The following is a 13,310-nucleotide window of genomic DNA, read 5'->3' as shown; positions in this document are numbered from 1 at the left end:
ACCTTGTTCCTAAAAAAAGCTGAGATGGGTGGCTGGTTTCCTGCCTGAGCCAGCTGAAGCTGCCTTCCCTGCAGATGTGAAGAAAATGAAACAAAAAAAACCTTGTGTTTGAAACAAGTTATAAATTGATTAAAAATCCTTGAATAAAACCAACTTCATGTTAGAGTATCTACCTTTAAAAAGACCTTTATGTGTAAGGAAGGAAGGATGCTCAGAACACCCCATTATGAGCATGCAATTAGCTGAAGTGGAACTACTCCAACAATTTAATTCTTTTTTTTTTTCCAGGTCAAAGGACAAAATTTTGAAGCTTTCATTTGTCATTACACAGATTTTCACAGGAGAAAAATAAAAAAAAAGCCTAAATTCATTGATTTTCTGTTTCAAACTACTACTAGCCAATTTCTATACTATTTGCAGCTCTTTTGTCCTCTGAAAAAACAACTATCACTAGTTTAAAAACTTAAAATTGGGTAACTGCTCTTTTCTTCAAATTAGTTTGAAATTCCTCTTGGGATTACTGATACCTACCAGATTGATGCTCCTAAAGATTAAAAGATTTAAAAAAAACCAAAACCCCTTCAACTTTACTATAAAATTGAAATCAAACATGAAATCATGCAACTGTTTTCCTGTTTTAAAAGTCTGTCTCCTTTCTATTGTACCTTGGCAAGATTCCACTGTAAATTAATACCAATTCTATTCAGCTTTCATTAATGAACCACCATATGTGGCACACACTGAAAAAAAAATAAAATTAAAATCAATTTGTGCCTTCCTTTCAGTTACTAAAGCAGCTGAACATACGTGACAAAAACCACCCTGACATCTCTCCTGGCAACTCTACACTGACCAAAAAAAGTAATGAAGTCAGAATTAACACATTACTTGTAAAGATTAACAAAAGAAATTGCAGAACTCCAGCATTAATCTTTCAGTGTAGGGAATCTGGCTGGAAGACTATCAGCCTAACAAATCACCAAAGCTTCAACTTCAAAGAGTCTTCAGCATACAGACCCTGTCTTACACCTAGATAAAATTGATTTTTCATGAATTTATTACTTCAGCTGATTATAAAACAAAAATCTCCAAGTCTGTGTACGTTTTACAGCTCTTAGGAGATGCACTATTATATTCTGCAGTTATATTCTGAGAATTCCTATTATAGTGTAGTAACTCTTGTGCCCACTTTTTAGAATCAAGTATTGTGGAAAGATTATGAGTTGTAGGAGAGAGAAAAGCTGATGATATCAAACCTGTAACAGATTGCATACAACTTCATTCAACTCTGCCCTTCCTCCCTGGAGCTGGAAAGCACAGGGGAGGAAGGAACATGAGTCAATGACACAGTGCTACTTCAGAATAAATCTCCCTGTGCTCTCAACATAATCCACCAGAAGCCAAATCTGTTTCTGAAAAACCCTTTTGTGGTGTGTATTGTCACTCCAATGTAAGGAATCAGAAAATTCTCAGCTCCTTAAAACTGCTTTCTTGGTGGGCTGTGCTATAATCCAAACAGGATGTCTTGCTTATTTTTGAAATCTTACATCCCCCTTTCCAGTGGCAGTGTACTTACTAATTTAAGTAGGTACATACCTCACCAGCCCAGCTTCTCTCAGCTTTCCCCTCTCACTGCTCTTTTCCTTTGGGGCAGGCCATACACCAACATTCCTCAGCATTTATATCACAAACTGAAGGCTGCCTGGCTTCCTGGGCACCACTATAAATAAAAATCACAGATTTACAGATCACCTTCTCCCAGTCTGTAACTATAAATGCATGACTGCACAACCAGAACCTGCAGAGGCACATGAGCACCTCACTGCACCATTTATAACAGACTGCTTAAACTCTCCTACATTAATTTCTATTTTTAGTTTCACACCAGCACCTGTTCTTGAGCTCACCTCCTTTACAGAGAGCTTGCAGCCTCCATATCTTTGGGTACATAATCAGACCAGACTATTAAGAGTGGCATGCAGGGTAACTTTTCTGTGTTGAGGTTACCCTACTGCTCCTTAGTGCCTTTTTAGTTTTATTTTACATGTGTTCTCCCCAAGCTTTGTGGATAATTTTATTGTTATTTTATTTCTTTAACTTGGAGCAACACTTCTGCTTCCTGCTCTATAAGCACACGGGCATTTTGGACTTTGGATTTAACTTAATGTAGGAGATGACTTGGGGGTTCTTTTTCTATTAGCTAAGAAGATTAAGACACATACATTACCACTTACTCAGCTCTGCAATAAGATGAACACCATTCACAGCACCACACCACACCAGATAAATTGAACCTGATGTCACAAGTCATACCAGCCCCTCCTCCCCACCCCCTTTTAAAGCTCTGCTGTTTTACACCAGCTCCATCACTGCCAAGGGAAGGATCCCCAGCAATCTCCAGTCTTTCCTGCAGTTCCAAGGACAGCTTAATTATCAAATGCTCTTGGCTTTTGCCTTGGCAATTAGTAGCAGCTTCCTGCTGTAAATCAGCTTCTCTCCAGTTGGTCATCTCTTTTACTGGCCATTTATTCCATTTACCAACTCCCAAGAGTGAGGGATAAGTTCAGACAGTCCTGCTTATCCCTTGAGGAATACAGCAATTAAAGCTTTCCCTCTTGAGTACATCCAGGACTATGAAGAGGAGGTGGGAGGGGGTGGAAATCCAACCCTGAGACAACCAGCTTGGAACAACCTCTGAAAACAAATCCCATAAATCTTCCAGAACAGTCATTCAAAATTCTATATTTTCAACCCCTTGAAAACCTTCCAGGGGAGGCAGAACACCGTATGGATAATTTAAACTCAGAGACTACATCTCTGCTCATCTTTCACAAATCCCTTCAAGCCACAATTTCCTAAGCACCAAGAACAGGACAGAAAAACACTAATCCAGCAGCTGGAGAGATGACTTTGGTACAATTCTGATGACAACCAAAGATAATTTAGGATTGACTGTTTTAACATGACTTGCTGAGCTTTTCTGTTTCCCAAAGATTCCTTCACTGATTTGGTTTTGCTCTGGGGGGCACATCAGACATTGAATGCTTTTGGTTAAGAGACAGCATGACTTTTGATTTGCTAGAATAGTGTGAAAAAGCAACATTTTAAACTATTTCTGCCAATGAGAATGCCTATGAATGAGAACTGGAAGTCTCCAGGATATGCTGATCCCTAAATTTAGATTCTCTCTCTCTCTAAAGCAGTCAAAAAGGAAGACAAAAGCAGCTGCTGAAGGCCAATATTCACCTAGAAGAGAATTCCTAAGCATACAGAGTCAATTTAAAATAAATAAATAAAACAAAAACAACTTGAAAGCACCAGTAGCACTGACCTCTCCTATCCCTCATCAAACAGTGAGGCAAACCAAACAATCCAACTCCTAACGTGGCCACAAGATAGAAAAATCATCATTTACACTGATGAATCATCTAACAAAACCAGCAGTCCCATGGGGCACTGAAGTCTTACTCAGTCACCATTCTGCCTTCAGAACCCACCTCGTCTGCTGTTTTCCAGAAAGAATTGTTACATCAGGGTAAGCCAACTATTCCCCCTTCCCTGTGTACCTCAGCAAACCAAATTACTGGCATTTTATTCCATGCTATTTACTACCTAAATGCAACAGCATTAATCAGGGGGGGAATACCCACATATAACCAACACGTATTAAAATACACATTTGACAACAGGAATGCATCCAAGCATACAGCTTAATAAGCCTTCTTTTACTCCAGTAAAACCTACAGCCCCCAGAGACCCAGGATTTTTTCCAACTCCTTCCAACTCCAATCTCTGCTCACCAGAAAGCTGCAGTCATTCCCCACGGAGAGGGACATCAATCCATCCACAACCCCTTCATCTCCAGGCTAAACTGCAGGAATGTCACCTTTGCCTATGTACAAATTTCAGTCTGTTTTAGGGGAAGACACAGTTCCAAGGAAACTACTCCAAAGTTCCCTGAATCCATCTTCCACTGGTCTGTTCCAAATACTGACCTGCAACTTGCACAATTGAAAAAACTGGTGCTCCCTCAAGAACTTTTGCAGGAATTGTTAGAATTGATGTTTCACTCCCAGTTTAACTGCTTTCCTCCATCTTAAGGTGCTTGCAGTAGCAGCCAAATGCTTTGGGATATGATGAAATGAGGAAATGCACTGCACAGGATGTCAAATCCCTCTCTATCACTAATCTCTTAAGGCAGCCAAAATGAAAAATAAACCCTAAAGTATTAATGGTTTTTGTCAGGCTAAAACAAGTATTTCAACTGTCCATTAAATGCACAGAGTTGATGCAAATAAAAGGAAGCACCTTGTGAAATGAGGCCATTATAAGACACTCCTGAAATTTATCTATTAATACCTTCTGAGTGATAGCTAGCCTAGAAAGGAATAAAGTAAAACAATGAAGTTAAAAGATGGTGAAAGAGTATGCTCATTAAAGCAGCCTTTAGAACAGTCAGAAGTATGGTTTTCATCTCTTCCTATTCAATTTAGGTAACACAAAGTCCCTCAGAACGAGATATAACTAGAGATGAGCACAACAGAGGAAAATAAAACACAGTTAAACTCATTCACTTTGACTTATACAATCTTCAAAACAATTTTTAAAAGCTTATTAATGTCAGTTACATTCTAGTTAGAATTCTTAATGAGAGGCTAATTATTATTTATCATTTTTAATATTATTATGGGCCTTTTCAAAATTTTCAGTATGCAAATTTCCAAGTCTGACAAATAAGGTCCTTGTTCTTGAAAATGCTTACGTTCATTAGTCCAGAAATTCTTCCATTCATGACAACTAAACCAAATTAAAAATTAATCAGTGAGTAAGCACATTAGTTATTAGGATTACTTGCTAATACTAGTTACTCATTAGTAACATAACTGTTTAATTTCAATTGCTAGTCATCTAGGCCAACCACTCCTGAGAACTCAGCTTCCACCCACTGCCAGCTATCCCAAATTCAGCCCAAGTTTGTCTTCAAATATGAAAGGGAAAGAGTCCCAAGAGTATCCCAACAAAGCACAAAGACTTTCTCCATCAAACTACAAATCCTTATGAAGCTTATTTGACCAGAGGAATTTCAGTAAGAAAAGGTGAGGTTGGTGGCAAAAAAAACCCAAGCAAACCCATACACAAAACACTCCAACCCTAAATTTGCCCCTTTTGAGCCAGGGTTGGTGATTTTCACCCTGAATCCTGAGTACAAACTCACCAGCACAACCAAACATAGATCATCTTCCCGTAAAGGATGAAAAAAATGAAAGGTCAGATGGTTAGGAAATTAGCAAGTTGAAAAGGTTTTCCTCAGTTTCCAGAGTACCTTATATTGCTGAACAAACAGCACATAGATAAGAAGGTGTAAGATTGATTTTGAAAGTATATTCTGGAAAAAAATCGGCCTTAGTGGCACCAAAATCTGCTGAAAACATTGGGTAGAAGCCAAACAGAGGGAAACTTATGAGAATGTTGCAGAGTACAAAATTACCTTTTACATACAGACTCAAAGGCAAGTTCCAAATTTAAATGCAAGAACAGAGTCAGATTAATTCCCTTAAAATGTACATATTTAAAACACTCTGAAGAGCTGAACACCTGCAAATTGTGATTTCACATGTCTACGAGTAGCACTGCACAGAACAGGCCATCTCAACACCAACTTTTAACAATTTTATTTTTTCTACAGATCTCAGAACAAAGGAAGCAAACTTTTTTTTACTTTTTGTAACCTAACTGTGGAGTCTAAAAAGGACTGTAAGGAACTGGTTTTTCAGTGATGCTTCAATTCATTTAAAGTATCAAATAATGAAAAGAACGTTTAGCAGAATATTTGGTTTGACCTTTTTTAAGGATGTGGAAGGATTTAATGAAACCAAAACACAGAGGAAGGCACTGATGATCAAATTTGATCTAATTTAGCAAACTCAATGCAGAACAAGAAGCCACAGTGGTTCACCTACATTAACACTTTGTGAAGGAAAAAAATGTTGCCATTAAAATTTAAAATGTCAGTATTATTTTAATATTGTGGGACATAATGGTACAGATCACATTCAGCTCTTTGCATAAGCCACTGTGCAAGCCAAAATTCCCACTACTGTGAGGACCAGATGTCTCCTTCAGAATCTATCTCACTTATCTGTCAGATTAGTACTACAGAAGGATTCACAGAGATTAGGACTAATCTCAGAGCTCTCCAGAAAGTGCAAGTTTAATGAAAGTTCTTTAGGAAGAATAAGGCTTTGTCTGTCTCCTGTAAGGGAAGCAGTACTCATTTACAGAACATGTGCCAGCTCCTCTTTACCATGGTGGGAGGAGAAAATTAAGCTCCCATTGAATAAGAAGGTTTTGAAGTCATTACCTTCCCCTCCCCCTTTTTATGTGTTTGTTAAATTGAGAAAATAAAATCCCACTCTGTTTTATTAATAAAAAAGTCTCACCTGACACAGGGAAAAATTTTAATACTTCATATAAGTTTATCTGCTATGGTAGGTTTGGTAGCATGGTGCCAGCACACTGATGCTTCACTTGACAAACATACCTCACTCTAACCTCTCACACAATTCACTTCCAGCAGCTTTCCTCCTTGGCAGCAACTTGTGAGCCCAAGGAGTTGTCCTCAAACCTCCTTGGCAGCAACTTGTGAGCCCAAGGAGTTGTCCTCAAACCAGGTTCAGCTTCTGTCTTGCTTGCTGACCTTCTTCCCTGCCTTTCTTCTTCTTTGTGCAGTGACACAAACACCAGATTACTACACAGCTGTTGACACTGGTGGTTCCCAAAGTGTAAATTACGATGCCCTGTGGAGAGAAACCATGCTCCACCTACAGAGTAATCCCAAAAGTACCAGGAAGTCATCAGGCTCCTGGGCCTTTGCAGGATGGAAATGCTCCAGAAGAATCACAAATCCTGTGTATGTGCAATAACATGCCTGGAAATCCTGAGCTGTATGCAACAGACTGGTTTGCAAAGCACCCAACTGTAGCCTTCCCCCGAAGATGGGAACAAATGGACCTAAGAAATCCTGCTCCTCCACCCAAAAATCAGGGCACCAGCATGAATTAGCAAACAGCATAAATAATTTACAGCTCCTACAGTGAACTTGATTTAAGGGAAAAAAACAAAAAAGGGGGAGGGAAAAGTTAATGAGAAAAAAATCTAATAAAGGCAAGAACACTTCTGAAGCCAGGTCTTGCTTTAAACACTGCTACCTAACTTAGCAGGACTAGTGCACATACAGGCACCAACCCTGCTAGCTACAGAAATAACTTGTCAGCTGAATTATTAGTAAAGCCTGAGTTTTCATTTGTTATTACAAGTCTCCCTGAAGAGTTCACCAATATATTTAACAACACTTTTTGAAGTGCAGTTTTAAGAGGACTTCTCACTCTTACAACAAACCTGACATGTAACTATTCAGCCTTAACAGGAGAACACTTAATTAAGTCACTAGTCTAGACAAGTTCAAACACATTTTCTTGGACATGGGATGTAAATGTGGTGGGTACCAAAGCACCCATGGAAAGCACACACATCAAAACAATTCCATGTTAAACTAATGCATTTATCACCTATCTGTCAGTATAGAGACAGTTCCTGGGAGTGTTGACTCTCCACAATGAAAACATGTTTGCAGAGCTTGGTAATTGCTGTCTCGTCTACATTTTCAGTTTACAGCATGACAACACCAGCTTATATTTTCACCAGAACGATTTTAAATCCAAAATACTTTTTGCTCTATGAAGTTACTAAAGCCACTTACTCTTTAGAGGTGGCTGCAAATTGTCTTGCCCCTTGGGGAAGATGGGAGACAGCTTTTCCATCTTTTCTCAAGCTTTCACATGAAAGGTCAATACACTGGTCTGAATTTAAGACATTCTGCCTATCATACCAGCAGAACAAATGAACAGAACTGATGGCTAAAACATTTGGATGTAATGGTTAACCAGAATAAAAAACATTTTCCAAAGGAAACAGCAGTGGAGAGAGGAACGAAGACAGCTTTGCTATTGTTCCCTGTGTGGCTGAATCATAATAGAAAATATTTGCCAGGTTCATTCAAGTATTTTAAGCACTGCTTTCGTACTTTGTTAAACAAAGCAATGCTCGAGCTCCTGAAACTTTTTAAGTACTTGCCTTGTCTGTTTCTAACTGATCCTAGTGATTTCCAACCAAAGCCTTTCCCCTGCCCCCCTCCTTATTTTTCTGATTTTATGCCTTCTGCCTGGAGCTTACCCCTCACTTTTCTCTCTCAAATCTCTCTTCATCCTCTGCCACCTGGCACAAGGGAGTTATATGCCCCAAGTTCCCATGTTGATGTAATGAACACATGAAAACCTGACTGCTGTACCCCTGTCACACTCGTGGGATGCAGAGAACTGCTACTGCCCTGCAGTTTCAGCAAGGAGAACCGAGGGACAGAGAAGCAGCTTGTCCCAGGCCACACAGGAAGCTTTTGGCAACACAGTGAGCTGAACCTGTTTCCCAACTCCCAGAGCAGCAACCTCACCATTGAACCACCTTTCTTCTACATAAAATACCTGAAACTATTCAGATTTTCAAGGCAGAGGCATATGTTCAAACCTGAAAACTGTTTAAACTCTTGAATGCCACAAACGTCTACCAGACCTGCAACTCCCTACTCCTGCAGATAACATCTGCTAAAAGTAAGTGGCTCATACAGTTCTGCACCAGAAAGCTTAATAAGTTCCTTCTCCAAGATTAAAGAAACACCTACACATTCTAGATGCTTCTGCAAGTCCCTGGAGGGAGAAATTGCTGCTTAGTGCTGAGACAATGAACCAAGCTTCCTTCCTCAACAGCAACAAAACCCTGCTGCTTTACCTAGCACTAACAGGAAAGTGTTATTTATAAAAATCGAACCATATATGAATGTTTATCTAAACGTTTCTCAGAGTCAGACTACAGGACCTGTCAAGATTACACTAGGCTTACAAATCTTCCAAGAGATCAGTGTAAGAGCAGGAAAAAAAATTTGAAACAGCTCCCACTGCAATTCATTTCTGCCCTTCTGTGCATTCAAGTGTAACTTCAAAAGCTGAACTTGAACTGCACTTGTTACTCCCTCCTCTTCAGTAGGTGATTTTTATAAGCAGCTACACTATTTCTCTGTCAGTTAAGTATCAAAATTCTAGTGAGCTTCTGTTTCTTATATATTTTTATAAAGCACTGAAAGCATTTTTTGTCTTGTTGCATTTAGGCTCAAAACCAAAAGAATACCTGCACTGATTGTTTTAATTCTTGTATTGTTTTGGGGTTTTTTTCCTGGTGGCACCTACAGCAGTTGCTCCACCTTGTAAAAAAGTTCATGCTAAAGCCAGTTACTTCAGTGCCAAACTATGGGAATTTAGTTAAAACCCTGTATTTTCATACAATTACACAGCTGCACAAAGGTTTATTTGGCTTCAAACCCCTGAAAGTATTTTCTAAGAATGTTTCTATTGTTCATAATTATCAGGGAAAAACAAAATCTTGCAAGAAAGACACAAGCTCTTGTATCATAAGCCATTGTTAAGGCAGACACTGAGGTACAGCCGGGTTCAAGGAAGCATAATCCATGGCATCCAAGGAAACTTCCCACCTCTGCACTCACTTCTCAGTGAGTTTGCTGCATTTTGAAGTTACTACATTGACAATAACTGTCAGCTTAAATAAGCAGGAACATTTAGTAACAGACACTGATGGAATTCTGATTCTACTACTAAAATAGATTGGGAATATTGCAGGCCTGGCAGTCTGGGCTATGTCCAACACTACACCAGAGACTGTTGCAAGTAAGAGATCTGTTCACATTTCAGTGACATCCTCAACTTCTTTCTAGTCTATTCCAGTCAATAAAACCTGACTTTCACACTCCCTCTCTTCTACACTAACTTTCTGCCATGCAGCCTTTATTATTTCTGCTGCTATAGCTCCCTTGTCTTCTGAAGTAAGCCACAGCTACCTGGAAAAACCAAGGCCTTTTCCTGCATTCAGTTCTTTTCCCCATACACAACATGACTTCCCTACTCCCCACGTGTGTGTCTGTCTGCTGTCACTCACCACTCCCAAGGAAGAATACAGGGGGACAGGAGGAGGAGGAAAGGCATTGAGATGCTCCCTATGTTCTTCATACACTGATTCTACTCTATTCTCTAATTTTTATGACAGCATCTGCTCCTCTGAAACATTTAAACTCTGCAATATACCTGTCAGTGACCTCCTGTGCCTATTTTTCTTTATGTCCACTCTAGAAATGTACAGCTAGACAACAGAACATAGACAAATGCAGCTATAAAAGACAAAAATAGCTTAAGAAGTAGATTTCATCATTACAGCTAGATAAAAATTAAATTTTCTACATTAACAAACCAAAATTGCAATGCTTAATAACTGCAGAAAAGAACACAAGAAAAACACACAAAGTTTTACATTTTATGCAAAGCTGTCTCCAGCAGTCTCGTATTCAGTGATATCCAGGATACACAAAGCTCTCATGGATTATCTCTTGAATTAATCACTTTATGAAGCACCAGTGCTTATTTATTCCAGAATTAAAAATGCCTGCCTCCAAATAACAGCCAGGCCAAGAACCTCTCTCTGCTGTTAAAATATTTCAGCCCACTTTTAACACTTACTCGTGAGACAAACAGGAAAGCAGCACTTGTGCACTTCTCTGCTTTACATACCTGACAGTTTTATGTATTATTACTTGCATGACTCTCAAAAATACCAGCCAGAAGTAGGAGACAAGGCTGCAGGGACCTAAAAGGCAAGTGCACTGTTCCAAACCCACTATTAAGACTTACTGTAATGCAGCAAAGTGATCTGTGAATTCATCCACCTCATGAGAAGAGGTGATAAAACTTAAAGAAAACTTCCTATATATAACTGGATGTATAGACCTTCTCAAGGACTACTGATTTTGTTTTTAATTTGGACCTGTAACTCTGAAATAAACTGATACAAAGCTTTGTCAGACTTGAACTACCTTCAAATCAAAAATATTTTTAAAACCCCACCCTTAAAAGTGCACTATGGCAAATTAAGACAGAGTAACACTACAGAGCAACCACCCAAAGCTGCCATGCCCAGCTCCATCTCCGTGCAGATGCTGCTTGTGCTGCATCCTAAGGCACACAGCCCAAAATATAAAAAGGAAGTGGTCAAATCAAAGAAAAAAAACAAACAAACCTTGCTGGATTCAGCTATTCCTAGCACCTCAGAGGCCTAAACTGTAAGATCAAGAATAGCTCTGCCTTCCAGTGTCACATACAGCACTGGGTAACAGGAAGAGAAGTGAAAATGTCTATTTAGTGACATTACAGTCCCTTTTAGTGTCAGAAGGCAACAAAAAAGCTGATGCCAGTCAGGTTGCTTACATGCAAGGGTGTCTAGAAGTCTCTTTAAAAAGTACTATGCTTTTGTGAGAAGAAGCATGCAGAAGTCTGGCTCATAAGAATCTAAACAAAAAAAAAAAAAAAAAGAAAGTCTCCCTCTCAGCTCTGCAACATCATTTTGCTCATGCCTAATTCATAATGCTCTGCTTAACAAATTAATAACTGTTTCTATACTTGAAAAGGAAGTTTTTTATGCTTGCTTTTAAAGTAACATAGGACACTGATAAGTGAAAATTAGACTTTTAAAAAAAGGAAAAAAGGCCACAAAACAGGATTCTGTTCCCTAAACAGTAATGACTGTCCTCTTGATAACACTGCAAATATTTTATGCAGTAACACAATGATTATGCATCAGCTACACCTCAGAGAACTGCACAATGCATACAGCATTAAAATCTGTGCTAACGTAGTAGCACGTTGGGAATTTTACATGTGCTAAAACCTACAAATCTGACAGCGTTAGTTACAGTTTAACATTCATTTATAGTCGAGTTACTCATTTAAAGACACTTTGCTCCAGTAAATAACCAGCCCGGGGTACAACTAAGCCAGAACACAACTCGCAGATGCAGGCTTGCACTGCCAGCTTTCCCTAAAAATGCCCTCGATCAGAACCTTTGGAAGTTACAAGCAAACTACCCCAAACTCCGTCTTGGGTGTCCCAATCGTGGGCAGCTCTGCTGGAAGCTGCAGCTTGAGGAGGGGATGAGCAGGAGGGAGCCAGGCCCGGCTTGGCAGGCGGGCTGCTCCACACCCTCCCCGGCACCATCACTGCCGGGCTCTGCCCAGATAAGATCGTTCCTTCCCAACATGCCTCCAGAGCGAAGTGGAGGAGGAGAAAGGAAGAAAAGAAAGAATAACAATAATAATAAATATAGTAATGGGTAATGAGACCCGTCCTCTCACCTCTGGGGAGGTGACAGAGCCTTTACCGGGGGAATTACGCCACGGCCTCCTCCGCGCTGCCCCGAGGAGAACCACGGCAGAGCCCCCACGCCAAGGCAGTGGCTTCGGAGAGAAAACGAAAAGGGAGAAGAAGGAGAAGGAGGAGGGAAGGGAAAGGCACGAAGCGGCTGCGATCGAGGAGCTACACAAAGGCAGAGGCGTCGAGGGAAGAGGACACTGCCCGCCCTGCCCGCCCGGACCCGGGGAGAGCACGGAAGGAAGAAGCATCAGCCAGGAGCCGTCCCGACGGGCCGGGCAGCTCCTCAGCCCCACAGCTCCTCAACCATACAGCCCCTCAGCCTCACAGCCCCTCAGTTCCTCAGCCCCACAGCCCCGCCTCAGCCTCTCCTCAGCGCCTCAGCTCCCCCGGCCCCGGCCGAGACACTCACTGGAGTCCAGGGCAGTCCGGGAGTCCCCGTCAGGAGAGAGCCGGGCCGCGCGGGGACCTGCCTCTTCCTCCCAGCCCAGCCCGGCCCGGCTTGGTTCGGTTCGGCGAGCGGCCCTTCCTTCTCCTTCCCGCCCTCTTCTACCTCCGCAGAAACTTCACCGCCTCAGCCGACACCGACCGCGGCGACACCGCCGAGGCCCCCGCTCCGCTCTGATCAGCCCCGCCCCTGCGCATGCGCTGTAGAGCAGCCCCGGGAGGCTGCGAGCTGCGGGGCCTTCTGGGAAATGTAGTTCCGCCGGGGTATGGCGCGGCGGCGCAAAGCCTGACGGGAGTTGTAGTCCCCGCGGCTGAGGCGGGGAAGCTCCCGCCAGAGTCAGGGGAGTTGGGAGCTTCGGTTCTTGATAGTTCTCCTCGGCTTTGTTTTGTTATAACGTCCAGTTATTTCGATTTTAATATTAAATTGCCTGGAGAGCCCTTCCGCAGAGGAGGGCTTCACAGTTTGAACGTGTAGGGGTTGTTCCCCTGCACCTCTCACAGGTTTTGTTGTTTCAGGGGCTGCCCCGGAGCTTTTCCAGGCTATC

The 13,310-nt window shown here is 41.3% G+C and overlaps 1 protein-coding gene across 6 annotated transcripts in view; it reads right to left on the bottom strand.

Annotated features, from left to right (window-relative positions):
- Positions 1–12,940, bottom strand: part of PLEKHA1 (pleckstrin homology domain containing A1) — a 37,515-nt gene extending 24,575 nt beyond the window's left edge. For 5 of the 6 annotated variants that reach the window (XM_030453505.1, XM_030453506.1, XM_030453507.1 and 2 more), the window contains exon 1: positions 12,731–12,926. The gene's annotated coding sequence lies outside the window, so the exon portion shown is untranslated. Of the gene's footprint in view, positions 1–12,730 lie in introns of all 6 variants that reach the window. The other variant, XM_030453509.1, reaches the window with a different exon arrangement.
- Positions 12,941–13,310: the final 370 nt, after the last annotated feature.

Source organism: Calypte anna, chromosome 6, assembly GCF_003957555.1.
Source record: "Calypte anna isolate BGI_N300 chromosome 6, bCalAnn1_v1.p, whole genome shotgun sequence".
In the NCBI taxonomy this organism is placed as follows: Eukaryota; Metazoa; Chordata; class Aves; order Apodiformes; family Trochilidae; genus Calypte; species Calypte anna.
The sequence above is the reverse complement of the archived record's forward strand: the minus strand, read 5'-3'. Positions and strand labels throughout refer to the sequence as shown.